The sequence below is a fragment of the Martes martes genome, assembly GCF_963455335.1.
Source record: "Martes martes genome assembly, chromosome: 5".
Taxonomy (NCBI): domain Eukaryota; kingdom Metazoa; phylum Chordata; class Mammalia; order Carnivora; family Mustelidae; genus Martes; species Martes martes.
In genome coordinates this window covers 46,629,723-46,641,888 of record NC_137892.1, presented here as the reverse complement: position 1 = coordinate 46,641,888, position 12,166 = coordinate 46,629,723, and positions in this window count along the sequence as shown.

Below are 12,166 nucleotides of genomic sequence, written 5' to 3'. Positions count from 1 at the left end.
CTATGTGTGTGTCTCTCTTTTTCTGTCTTATAAAAATGCATGTCTTTGCATTTAGTAGCACAAGGATTGGACTGTAGTGGACACTGTGATATACCACCCAGCTGTCCCCCTCCAGGAATGAAGGACTTACTCCCCCCACCCCCGGCTCCTGGAAGTACTGCCAGCAGAAAATGCTGAGTTGTCAGCCTCCACTGGGATTGCCTAGGTTGATGGAACTACCTCACTGAAGGTCATACTCCTTTCTGGGTTTGCCTGGATCCAATTGCTGATTGACATAGACGTCTAAAGGTTCAAATTCTTTGGCAGCTCAGCATAACTCAGCATAATCCAAAGGATCATGGGATCTTTCAAACTCCTTGTAGAGTCAACTGCAACCTCCCTTGGTACTACACTGTAGTTCAACCTCTTCCTTTGTTTACTCCTTGTCTTTCCCCGTTCTCCTCCAGGGGTTGATCGCAATTGATACCCCTAATACAGTACAGGTCTGGTTCCTGAGGAACTCAACCTTTACCATTGCTTTCTTGGGCCCTCAGGGCAGTGTTAATAGGGCACTGCTATAAAAATGGGACAGGCAGGATAAGACCAGCTAACTGAGGCTTAATTCTGCCACTAACTAGATTTTTGATCTTAGGTACTCTCTTTAACTTTTCTTATTCATACAAGTTTTTATTTTGAATGTTTATTATACAACATATTTTGGTAAACAAAACTCAGTTCCTTTCCTCAAGGAGCTTATAGGTCTAATGATGCTTAGGTTGTTTATTTATATTATGAAAGGACTCAACTTGAATTGTGTTTCTAAACCTTTTGTTAATTTAAGTCTCCATCTCAAGCTCCATAATCTCCATTCCACTCAAGTTGAGAATCACTCTCTTCTGTATATCCCTAGGAACCAAGAATATTTGGTTAATATTTATTTTATGAAAATAAGATTCTTTTATTTTGCAAATTGAAAATTATGTAACGTGATAATAGATATGCCTTGTACCTCCCAAGCCTTAGTGATTTTGATAGCACCCAAGGAACTACTGGACAATCACTTTGAGTTCAGTCAGGACAGAAACCATATTTGTTATTTAAACATAGATGTTAATATTAAGACTCATGAATTTGGCATAAAGCTAAATAGAAAACTGAAAATGGGAAAGGAGAATACTCAGGCACCACAACTGCTACTACTAAGGCTAGAGCAACTAAAATAAAATTGAAATGACTTGGAAGCTTAGGGGAAAGGCCCCATCAACCTGAGACCCAGACCTCTGAGGAGGGGCATTGCCAGGTTGGTGATAATAGTTCAGGAGCAGGAAGGTTTGGTAAGACTAGTTTGGCAAGTTTGGAACAACTGCAAACTAGATTCAGATGTTGCTATGGAAAGATGCTGCTGGGTTGAATAAGTGTTGGGACAATGCTAACAAAAATGAAATACATAGGAAGCCTGGAGGAAGCAAACAGGAAGCAGAGAGAGGAACAAATTAATTCTTCCTCCTTTAGGATTGCTTTTCAGAAGAGTGCAGTGTGGAGCTAGCTGGCAAAGCAGAAATGTGGCTTACAAGGTTCCAGCCTTTGTACCAGAAAGTGGGGTTAGAGGTCTGGGTTTTGAAGCTTAGAGACAATAGCTTAATAACTGGCACAATCTTTAAAAAATTTTTGAGATTTAATATTCTATTTGTCTGCCTTATAGACCTGCACTGAATAATTATCAACTGAGAATTTTTATTGTTTGTCTTTTTTGGTGTGTTTTCTTTTTATGTACCTTGATTTAGAGAATGCATAACTTGTTTCAGATTTTTGTTCTTCTACTTTATTGCTTTACTTGAATTAATGGACGTATCAGTTTTAGTCCATTGTTGTTGTTGTTCTTGTTATTTTATTGTTTACAAGAATCAAAAGTCATCTCATTATTCTGTTACATACTTTTAATAAATAAGGGCTCTTGGGTTCCCTAAAATAGTGTAATTGTTTTGAATACAAGTTAAGCACTTGACCTATTATTCCAAGTTACTCTTCCAAATTTTAAGTTTCCACACACTAAATTTTATTTAGTTTTATGATTTTTTCTTTGAATTGTGAGTCTGGGTTTTAAAAACATTTTTCTGACAGTGGAGCACTTAACTGGTCTTCTGTTAGAATAGCTTTTTTTAGGCTAAGCTACTGCTTGAATTCCAAACTTGGTTAAACATTCTTACTATTCCCCTTTTAACATAGTTTAATATGCTACGCTTCAATGTGAAAACATTATTTGCTCACAAGGAATTCTCATTAAAGTAGACTTTATATAAAATGTGGTATTAAACTTATAGTAGGAAATGATCAAATAAATAGAAAATATTAAAAATGAGGTTCAAAAGTGGAATGGTGGTTTAATTAGCTGAAGAGTAGTTAAAAATGTCTGTTGACATTAATAAATGTATGAAAATGTAGTTATTTAGTCACTTCTGTTTATCAGTTGAAACTTTAAAAAATAATCAATGAAAACACTTATTTTTTATATAAAATATATGTGATGTTCCAAAAATACACATTCTTTAAGATCCAAATTGTGAAAATGGTTCTAGTTAAGCTTAATGAAAGGTAGTACTCATGCCAGACCCCCAAATGCTGCCAATTCTTTTCCATAGGTAAATTTATAGAAATACCTCAACATACTTGCTGAAAGTCCACCCTGAACAGAGCAGTTCATATATGGGCTCTTTCATTCTCATTTTGGGAAATCAGTGTTCTTAAGACATGTTCAGATGGTTCTACCTTTATTACTGTAGGTGTCCTCTTTCAAAGAGGACTTCTAAGGATAAGATTGTTTAGTTCTCTTAGAATTCTCAACTTTGTTAAGCTGCCACCTATAGTCAGAGGACATCTGGAAATGTCGGAATTAGGTTTTAAACTAGGGCTCAATGATTAGCAACCATAGCTAGTTTTTAAAAAAATTTTATTTTATTTATTTATTTGACAGACAGAGATCACAAGTAGGCAAGAGAGGCAGGCAGAGAGAGAGAAAGGGAAGCAGGCTCCCTGCCTGCCAAGCAGAGAGCCCGATTCAGGGCTCGATCCCAGGACTCTGGGATCGTGACCTGAGCTGAAAGCAGAGGCTTTAACCACTGAGCCACCCAGGTGCCCCTGGAATTAGGTTTTAAAAAGTGACTGGAGTTATCATAGTCCCTAATACTCTGATATTCCAAACTCATTTATTAACCTACTAGGGAGTTTTCATCAAAGAAGTCCGAACTTGGCTTTAACTGATCTGGTTGCCACCTGATTATTGGTTCATGCTGAACTGATTTATTTTTCTGAACATATCTAACATATGTTAAGCCTGCATGGAATAAAGCTCACACACTGTAGTTTAGCCAAAAATAACCCATTGGCTGGTAATTTTTAGAACTTTCACTATTTCTATAAAAGAAGTGATGTCTTCTAGTATGTAATATGTGGCCTCTTTACAGTCACTGGAGGAATTATTTAGTTTGTGAATAAACTGAACCCCTTTCTTGTTTTTTTTTCTTTTAGTTCCTGCTCTAGGCATTTTCCTACCTGTTTAACTCAGGATAGGTGGATAAAAGTAGATGAAACAAAAACTATGCTATTTTTATTGTTGTTTTTATTTTATTAGCTCAGATAAAATATTTGAGAGTTTGAAGGCATTACATTGAGGGCCCTGGCTTATCTAAGGATTTTTTTCCCCACTATTTTCTACTATTTCTCTAGATCACTAAAAGTAGATCCCAAAGATCTCAACATTAGTTTCTTAAATGTCAAGATAGGTTATAATTTATGCATGTTTGAGGTATTTTAGGACTAAATTTTTAAAGAAACACATTTTTTATTTTTAAAAGTATATTCTGAATATAGCATTTCATGTTAAACTTCCTCAGTAATTTCTTTTTCAATATTCATTTTTAATTTTGAATTTATTTATAAGACTTGTTAACAGAGTCTGCTAATTATCCCCAATGCCCATTCTTCCCGTTTTCGTTTTAGCAAGAGAAGCTTTTGATTTCCAGCTGGGCACATGGGCCCTAAGCTGGAGATGATATTTCCCAGCCTTGTTAGAACTAGATGTGGTTACATGTCTTAATTTTTACCTACAGTGTGTCAGTAGAAATTATAAATGCACCTTTTAAGTCTTGCCTTTAAAAAACTGGGTATGTAGAGCCACCTTTTTTTTTTTTTTTTAAAGATTTTATTTATTTATTTGAAAGAGATCACAAGTAGGCAGAGAGGCAGGCAGGGAGAGAGAGAGGAGAAAGCAGGCCCACCCGCTAAGCAGAGAGCCCAATTCGGGGCTCGATTCCAGGACCTTGGGATCATGACCTGAGCCACACAGGCACCCCTGTAGATCCGTTTTTTATTCCATTCTCCTATAGACTGGACCTTAATTGTTATGGTAGTGAGCTATCTTCAACCATGCTGATAAAGGCAATACTCTGAGGGGATATCTAAAAAATAATGTGGAAGTGCCCTGATCCCTGGGTTACATCAAGGAGCAGTCTGCCTCCGATTCCACTCCACTTGTGTGGCTCTGAATGTTACATGGAAGAGCATCATACTTCTACTTTCTTTGAGCTACTGTATTTGGGGGTCTTTTGTTACAAAAGATTTGTTCTTAACCTAATAATACAAACAAGATTTTAAGTAAATATTTTTCTGATGACTTGGAGTTTCAAAGAAGACTCTAGAGGTCAAGGCTTTATAGACTTGGTAAAGGTGAATTGTCTATCCATTTCTTAGCCACCTATTTTGAAATGTCCTTATGGTATGAATGGCTATGCTAATGGTGAAGAACCAAATGTTGAAGATATATGTGAAGAGTTTGAATAAAATTATTTCATCAAACTCTAAGTGGAACAAAGCAATATTTCTAGATTTATATATAATCTTATATGTGATTTAAGTATATAACTAAATTTAGTGAATTTAATTTTATTAATAGGTGTTTGGTGATTCCATATATATATACATAAAAGTTTATATATTCATTTTTTTAAAAAAAGCTTTTTAATTGGATTTGCCATTGAAAAAATAGGACATCATTATATATATATAGTAAAAAATAGGACATCATAATATATATATATGTGTGTGTGTATATATATATATATATATATATATATATATTAGCCAAAAGGTGGACACCATCCAAATGTTCATCAACTGATGATTGGATAAATAAAATGTATTATATCCATCCTATGGAATAATATTTTGCCAAAAAAAGGAATGAAGTTCTGATTGTACTATAACATGGATGAAACTTGAAAACATTATAATAAATGAACGAAGAAGACATAATAGAAAACATATGACATGAATCCTTTTGTCAGAGATGTCCAAAATATGCAAATCCATGGAAAGAAAATATAGATTAGTGGTTGCCAGAGGAGGGGGAATGTGGAATGACTTCTAATTGAAATGGGGTTTTGTGGTATAATAAAAAATAAGTATTTGGTGTTTGCCCTGTGTTCCTAGCAGAGGGCTCCTAAAGGACTTGGAATATACTCTTATTAAAAGAAAATTCAGGATTCCAAAGATGGCGGGGAAGTAGGAGGAGGCGCCTTTTCAACCTGCACCCTAAAGTGAGCTGATTACCTACCAAAGAACTCCGATCACCCATGAAATCAGCCTGAGATCAGAATTATACACGTCTGGATCTCTACGGGGGCCAGAAGACGCCAGTGGGCAGGTAAAGTGGAGTGGGAACGTCGGACTGATATCGGAAGATAAACAAAAGGGGGAGGGAGCCACCAGAGGCGACCGACTGGAAAATAATACCCCAATACGAGAGTGCCCGGCATCTGGGGACCAGCATTAACTTGGAGTCTTGTTGAAAGCACTCAAAAGAGCAAAGACTCGAGCGGGGAAATTGTGAGAATCGGGGCGGATAGGGATAGGGGCTTAAGTCCCCAGACCCAGGGCAGCATCCCCTGGCGCTGAGCCGGAGAGTGCGGCGGAGAAACCTGGTCTTTGTCCCGGAGCCGCCAGTGCGCCCGAGAACGGGTGGAGTCCGGCTCCCGTGAGGGGCTGGGAGCCACACCAGATGGCAGAACGCGCACCTTACTGGAGATGCGCGCGTGCCTCAACCTCCCCTGAGAGAGGTGCACGCCCAGCCTGGTGTTCTGGGACCCACGCGGCGATAGACCCACGCGGCGATAGAGCCGATAGAGCTGGAGGCGCCGCGCCCCAAACCATCCCCTGGGAGAGGTGCGCGCAAGACCTGAGCTCTTAGCCCCAGCCAGCGGGAAAATCTCAGTGTGCGATTGCTGCTTGGAACCTCTCTGGCGGTCTGGAGCTGCCCAGACAGCCACAGCTGCCTTGGTTTTGCGTACAAGCAGGAGATCCTGCGTCCCCAGGGACCGTGACTCAGAACCTGCTCTGCCAGCGGCCCAGCGGCTGCAGCACCTGCAGGGGAGCAGACTGAGGCTTCTCTCTGAGAGGGAGGTTGGGGTGCAGTTTTCTTTCCTCTAAACCTCCAAAAACCATCAAAAGCTGTCAAGGCGAGAGAAAAGAAGTGAACAAACATAAAAACCTCCAGAGAACAAAAACCTGAAAAAAAACGTTTTTCTCAGAGCCCACCCCCTTGAGGGGGTCGGGAGGACTTAACTCAGGGAACATCATTGACTGAAAACCCACGTGGCAGCCCCCTCCCCCAGAAAACAAATCAGGGAAAAAAAAAAAAAAAAAGACTACAAGAGAACAACCACCACTACTTCATAGATACAACTTTTATTTTTAATTCTTTCCCACTATTCTGGTTCATTTTTTTTCTTTTTTTATATAGATAATTTTTTAACCTATTTACCATCACAGTGAGATGTCCAGTACATCAAATTCCATGATAAACTTCTAACCTGAATTTTTTGATACATACACATGTGTTTTTCTTTTGCTTTTCTATTTTCTTAATTTTTAAAAAAATTTTTAATTTAGTTTAGTCCAGTTTATTCCTTTTTTATTTTTATTTTCTAATATTCATATAGAGTTAAACTTCAAGGTAATCCCCTTTCTCCAAGCAATGCTACCCCTATAGGTGAACCAATTTTTAATCCCCCTTTTTCTTAGGAAAGTTGAGTCCTTTAACAAAGATATCAAGATACATCCAGGAAGAATCAAAATAACCTTCCTCGCCCACACCGAGAATCTATAACCATGCTCCCATCTTTTTCTTCTGCCAGTGTCTCTGTGTATTTATGTTTGTCCGGATAGTATATAAATCTTATACTTGGGGTTCTTCTTGACGAGGCTCCTCCTTTTTTTTGCTTATATATATATATATTTTCTCTCGTCATATACTTTTATCAGTCTTTTAGTTTGTCTGTTTTTGTTTGTATACGTCATAAACCTTACCCTGGGGCCCATTTGGGCTGAACCTTCACTTTTATCTTCCCTTTTTTTCCTGTCTCTCTCTCTCCCTCTTTTTTCTTTTTCTTTTCTTTTTTCTCTCATTTGGGTGGGGAATCCTGAGTGCTCAGAAGCGTTCCAGGGTGCACCTTGACTGCACCACGGTCAATACATCCAGCTACATCTGTCCAGTCATCTCTCACCAAAATGACTAGGAGGAGGAATCCCCAACAGAAGAAAAATACAGAGGATGGGCCTTCTGCAACAGAGCTAACGGCTATCAACATAGACAATATGTCAGAAAGAGAATTCAGGCTAACAATTATCCAGGCAATAGCTAGGTTGGAGAAAGCCATGGATGACCAAACAGAATTGATTAGGGCAGAATTGAAAGCGACCAGAGAGGAGGTTCATAATGTTAGGGCAGAGCTGAAGGCCACCAGGGATGAGGTTCACAACGCTCTCAATGAGTTCCAATCTAATCTAAATTCTCTAAAAGCTAGGGTAACGGAGACAGAAGATAGAATTAGTGATCTGGAGGACAAACAAATAGAGAGAAAGGATCAGGAGGAAGCCTGGAACAAACAGCTTAGAAGCCACGAAAACAGAATCAGGGAAATAAATGATGCCATGAAACGTTCCAACGTCAGAATTATTGGAATCCCTGAAGGGGAGGAGAAAGAAAGAAGTCTAGAAGATATAGTGGAACAAGTTTTTCATGAAAATTTTCCCAATCTTGCGAATGGAACAAGTGTTCATGTACTAGAAGTAGAAAGGTCCCCCCCCAAGATTATAAATTCAAAAAAAACATCCAGGCACCTCATAGTAAAATTGAGGAATCATAATTGTAGATACAATCTCTTGAAAGCCGCTAGGACAAAGAAGCTCCTTACATACAGAGGAAAGCCCATCAGAATAACGTCAGACCTGTCCACAGAGACCTGGCAAGCCAGAAAGGGCTGGCAAGATATATTCAGGGCACTAAATGAGAAGAACATGCAGCCAAGAATACTTTATCCAGCAAGACTGACATTCAAAATGGATGGAGACATAAAGAGTTTCCAAGACCGGCAAGGCTTGAAAGACTATGCAACCACCAAGCCGACACTGCAGGAAATATTAAGGGGGGTTCTATAAAAGAGGAAAAATCCTAAGAATAGCATTGAACAGAAATATAGAGACAATCGACAGAAAGAAAGACTTCAAAGATAACACAATGTCAATAAAAACGTGTCTCTCAATAATAACTCTCAATGTGAATGGCCTAAATGCACCCATAAAACGACACAGGGTTGCAGATTGGATAAAACGACAGGACCCATCCATATGTTGTCTACAAGAGACCCATTTTGAACCTAAAGATACACCCAGACTGAAAGTAAAGGGATGGAGAAGCATCTTTCACGCCAATGGGCCTCAAAAGAAGGCCGGGGTAGCGATTCTCATATCAGATAAATTAGATTTTAAACTAAAGACGGTAGTCAGGGATACAGAAGGACACTACATCATTCTTAAAGGGACTATCCACCAAGATGATCTAACAATTGTAAATATCTATGCCCCCAATATGGGAGCAGCCAATTACATAAGAAAACTATTAATCAAGATAAAGAGTCATATTGATATGAATACATTAATAGTAGGAGATCTTAACACGCCTCTCTCAGAAATAGATCATCGAAGCAGAAAATCAATAAAGAAATAAGAGCATTGAATGATACATTGGACCAGATGGACCTCATAGATATATACAGAACATTCCACCCTAAAACAACAGAATACTCATTCTTCTCAAGTGCACATGGAACCTTCTCCAGAATAGACCACATACTGGGTCACAAATCAGGGCTCAACCGATACCAAAAGACTGAGATTATTCCCTGCATATTCTCAGATCACAATGCTTTGAAACTGGAGCTCAATCACAAGGAAAAGTTCAGAAGGAACTCAAATACCTGGAAGCTAAAGACCACCTTGCTTAAGAATGCTTGGATCAACCAGGAGATCAAAGAAGAACTTAAACAATTTATGGAAACCAATGAGAACGAAGACACTTCACTCCAAAACCTATGGGATACAGCAAAGGCGGTCCTAAGGGGGAAATTCATAGCCATCCAAGCCTCCCTCAAAAAAATTGAAAAATCCAGAATACACCAGCTGTCTCTACACCTTAAAGAACTGGAGAATCAACAACAAATCAAACCAACTCCACACGTAAGAAGGGAAATAATCAAGATTAGAGCAGAGATCAACGAGGTAGAAACCAGAGATACAGTAGAACGTATCAACGAAACTAGAAGCTGGTTTTTTGAAAGAATCAATAAGATCGATAAACCATTGGCCACACTAATCCAAAAGAAAAGAGAGAAAGCCCAAATTAATAAAATTAAGAATGAAAAGGGAGAGATCACAACTAACACCAAGGAAGTAGAAACAATCATCAGAAGCTATTATCAACAGTTATATGCCAATAAGCTAAGCAACCTAGATGAAATGGATGCATTCCTGGAAAACTATAAACTCCCAAAATTGAACCAGGAAGAAATTGACAACCTGAATAGACCGATATCTAGTAACGAGATTGAAGCAGTGATCAAAAACCTCCCAAAAAACAAGAGCCCAGGACCTGACGGATTCCCTGGGGAATTCTATCAAACTTTCAAAGAAGAAATAATACCTATTCTCCTGAAGCTGTTTCAAAAAATTGAAGCAGAAGGAAAACTTCCAGACTCTTTTTATGAAGCCAGCATTACCCTGATCCCCAAACCAGGCAAAGACCCTACCAAAAAGGAGAATTTCAGACCGATATCACTGATGAATATGGATGCTAAGATTCTCAACAAGATCCTAGCAAACAGGATCCAACAGCACATTAAAAAGATTATCCACCATGACCAGGTAGGATTCATCCCTGGGTTACAAGGATGGTTCAACATTCGCAAATCAATCAATGTGATAGAACAAATCAATAAGAGAAGAGAGAAGAACCACATGATCCTCTCCATTGATGCAGAAAAAGCTTTTGACAAAATCCAGCATCCGTTCCTGATTAAAACGCTTCAAAGTATAGGGATAGAGGGAACATTCCTGAACTTCATCAAATCTATCTATGAAAAACCCACAGCAAATATCATCCTCAATGGGAAAAAGCTTGCAGCCTTCCCATTGAGATCAGGAACACGACAAGGATGCCCACTCTCACCACCCTTGTTCAACATAGTATTAGAAGTCCTAGCAACAGCAATCAGACAACAAAGAGAAGTAAAAGGTATCCAGATTGGCAAGGAAGAAGTCAAACTCTCTCTCTTCGCAGATGACATGATTCTTTATATGGAAAACCCGAAAGACTCCACCTCCAAACTACTAGAACTCATACAGCAATTCAGTAATGTAGCAGGATACAAAGTCAATGTCCAGAAATCAGTGGCTTTCTTATACACTAACAATGAAAATACAGAAAGGGAAATTAGAGAATCGATTCCATTTACTATAGCACCAAAAACCATAAGATACCTCGGAATAAACCTAACCAAAGAGGTTAAAGATCTGTACTCGAGGAACTACAGAACACTCCTAAAAGAAATTGAAGAAGACACAAAAAGATGGAAGACCATTCCATGCTCTTGGATGGGAAGAATAAACATCGTTAAAATGTCTATACTGCCCAGAGCAATCTATACTTTTAATGCCATTCCAATCAAAATTCCACCAGTATTTTTCAAAGAGCTGGAGCAAATAATACTAAAATTTGTATGGAATCAGAAGAGACCCCGAATTGCTAAGGAAATGTTGAAAAACAAAAATAAAACTGGTGGCATCACGTTACCTGATTTCAAGCTTTACTACAAAGCTGTGATCACCAAGACAGCATGGTACTGGCATAGAAACAGACACATGGACCAGTGGAACAGAGTAGAGAGCCCAGATATGGACCCTCAACTCTATGGTCAAATAATCTTTGACAAAACAGGAAAAAATATCCAGTGGAAAAAAGACAGTCTCTTCAATAAATGGTGCTGGGAAAACTGGACAGCTATATGTAGAAGAATGAAACTTGACCATTCTCTTACACCGTACACAAAGATAAACTCGAAATGGATAAAAGACCTCAACGTGAGACAGGAATCCATCAGAACCCTCGAGGAGAACATAGGGAGTAACCTCTTTGATATCAGCCACAGCAACTTCTTTCAAGATATGTCTCCAAAGGCGAAGGAAACAAAGGCAAAGATGAACTTCTGGGACTTCATCAAGATAAAAAGCTTCTGCACAGCAAAAGAAACAGTCATCAAAACAAAGAGGCAACCCACGGAATGGGAGAAGATATTTGCAAATGACAGTACAGATAAAAGGTTGATATCCAGGATCTATAAAGAACTCCTCAAACTCAACACACACAAAACAGATAATCATATTAAAAAATGGGCAGAAGATATGAACAGACACTTCTCCAAGGAAGACATACAAATGGCTACCAGACACATGAAAAAATGTTCATCATCACTAGCCATCAGGGAGATTCAAATCAAAACCACATTGAGATACCACCTTACACCAGTTAGAATGGCCAAAATTAGCAAGACAGGAAACAACGTGTGTTGGAGAGGATGTGGAGAAAGGGGAACCCTCTTACACTGTTGGTGGGAATGCAAACTGGTGCAGCCACTTTGGAGAAGAGTGTGGAGATTCCTCAGGAAATTAAAAATAGATCTTCCCTATGACCCTGCAATTGCACTGCTGGGTATTTACCCCAAAGATACAGATGTAGTGAAAAGAAGGGCCATCTGTACCCCAATGTTTATAGCAACAATGGCCACGGTCGCCAAACTGTGGA